At 38.4% G+C, this 2,614-nt stretch overlaps 1 pseudogene; it reads right to left on the reverse strand.

Moving 5' to 3' along the window:
• Positions 1-1,944: 1,944 nt before the first annotated feature.
• Positions 1,945-2,040, reverse strand: LOC126033215 (uncharacterized; annotated as a pseudogene).
• Positions 2,041-2,614: the final 574 nt, after the last annotated feature.

The raw sequence follows: 2,614 nt of genomic DNA on the forward strand, positions 1-2,614 counted from the left end.
TCCAATGATTCTTAAGTTGTTTCTGTTGAGCTTATCATAGACTTCTATTTTCATCTGTTCCCATTCTTTGAGTAATTTTTCCATTGTTTGATCATTTGCTTTGAGGCTTTTTTCCAATTTCTTCTGCTGTATGTAATTGTTATGTATCTCATCTTCCAGTGTACTGATTCTATCCTCAGCTGCTGTTAACCTGTGGGAAATCTCAAACATGTTTTTCTTCAATTCATCTACTGAGTTTCTCAGACCTGTTATTTGATCTGAAATTTCCGTTTGGAGTTTTCTCATTTCTATCTTCATATTCTCCTGATTCTTTTTAGTTTTCTCTTCTATACTTTGTTTGAGTTCTTTGAACATGTTCCATATTGCAACTCTAAACTCCTTATCTGAGAGACTGACTAGGTGGTTGATCATGTTCAAGTCATCAGAGTTGCCATCTTCATTCTCTATGTCTGGCACTGGCCCATGTTGTTTCCCCATTGTCACACTAGTACTGCGTGTTTTTCTACGTGTTGTGATTGTATTCATTGGCTAAATGCTGTGCACCGTTGCGAAGGGGAGCGGAGCAACCGTGCTCCTCTGGCTTCTCCCTTTCTGGGCGTGTCGACTCACCTCCACGGAAGGCTCACAGGAAGGCAGGCTGGCAGATGGGCCGCACCCAGGATAAAATCAGGCCAAAAATGCAGGACAGCAGAGTAGAGAGGCAGAAGGGTGCTTGCATCTGAGATCCAGCGAAGTTCAGTGACTCCTCCCTTTCTGGGCCTGTCGACTCACCTCCACGGAAGGCTCACGGGAAGGCAGACTCCCCGGAAAGTTCACAGGAAGGCAGGCTGGCTGATGAGCCGCACCAAGGGTGAAATCAGGCCGAAAATGCAGGACAGCAGAGTAGAGAGGCAGAAGGGTGCTGGCATCTGAGATCCAGCGAAGTTCAGTGGCTCCTCCCTTTCTGGGCGTGTCGACTCACCTCCATGGAAGGCTCACGGGAAGGCAGACTCCCCGGAAAGCTCACAGGAAAGCAGGCTGGCTGATGGGCCGCACCAAGGGTGAAATCAGGCCGAAAATCAAATGAACTTATTTCAATGTTGCATTACCATTAAATACTAATACCAATGCATATTAATAATGAGATTTATGAAGTCACATCTCCTTGTTTTTAAAAATATGGGCCAAGTGTATCTATATTGTAATAAAAATAAAGAATACTGAGTTTATTTCTTAAATACTGTTTAATCAATTTAAACATTTATTGCTGATGATTTGATTAAGTGATTCTATATTGAGAACTAAAAAGTGACGAAACTTTATCCTGAGTCATTATATTATGGGCCTTATTCTAGTTCGTCAGCAGCCCTCACAATTAATGGGAATTCAATTTTAAGTACATCTAATTTTTCATTGATTTGTCATTTTATTTTTCATGTGTCCTAAAAATTGTTTGAAAATGTATACCATTCAATATGTAGAGATACATATGATAGGAACATGTCTGATAGAATATGTTTATAAATATGGGAATAGCCATCAAAAAGGTCAACAATGGTGCCTGAGCACAGCAGGTAGAGCACCTTGGCAACCTGATTGATCTCTAGCATCCCAAATGGTCCAGAGAGTGAACCAAGAGCTATTTCTGAGAGCAGAGCCATGAATAATCCCTGAGTGCCACCTGATGTGGCCCCAAAAACCAAACAAACAAAAAAGTTAACAGCGTGTGATGTATTTCTCTCCATTCACACAACTACAAGCAGCATTTGAAAATAATTCATTCATTATATAGATTCTTCTAGTCGATTTAAAATTTCTAAATGGAACTAGAAAACCCCCAAAAATGGGAGGACACAAAAGTAGGTTTCCCTATTTAAGCATTTTCCATCTAAGAGGACACTTTTTTTAACTGAAAAGATAATTATATAAAATTATTCTATTATATAAAATTATAGATAAGTTGAAAAAATCCTGCTGAAACTCTTCAAATAGATGTCTGATTTCTTGCTAATCTTCTCTGTATCGTTCCAATTTTAATATATGTGCTGCCAAAGTGAGCACCGATGTCTGATTTCTTAATTGTTGAAGTAAAATAGCTTTAGATAGAGAATTGAAGAGAGAGAGAGAGATGGAGACAGAGGCAAAGAGACACAGAATGACAGAGACAGGGAGACTGAGACAGAGAACCATCTTCTTGGGAGAACCTGAGCTCAGAGGTAACATAATACCAATTTTTTGGTTAAGGTTTTTCTCTTTTAATAGATGTTTGATTCTTCATATAAAATGAGTGAAAGTTTTCCTAGTGATAATACATTCTTATTTTCCTTTTTATACTCACAATATATATTTAATGAATTCTGGTTAAGGAAACACTGAACATTTCTGTGGAATAAAGAGACAAACCAATCTTTGCAGTACTGATATACTGGACATGTAGATTAATGTACTGGATTTGCTCTAAAAAGTTACCGATGTCTGAGAGAAATTTGGAATTTTCCATCCCACCTCTCTTGAGGAATCTGAAAGAAGTTTATATTTGGAGTTATTGCCAAAATATTTTTCCAAACCTGGCAGAAGAAAGTCTTCAATCTGGTATTGTGTATAGGAGCAGCTATACTAATCAGCAAATTATAGT

The sequence above is a fragment of the Suncus etruscus genome, chromosome 16, assembly GCF_024139225.1.
Source record: "Suncus etruscus isolate mSunEtr1 chromosome 16, mSunEtr1.pri.cur, whole genome shotgun sequence".
Classification (NCBI taxonomy): domain Eukaryota; kingdom Metazoa; phylum Chordata; class Mammalia; order Eulipotyphla; family Soricidae; genus Suncus; species Suncus etruscus.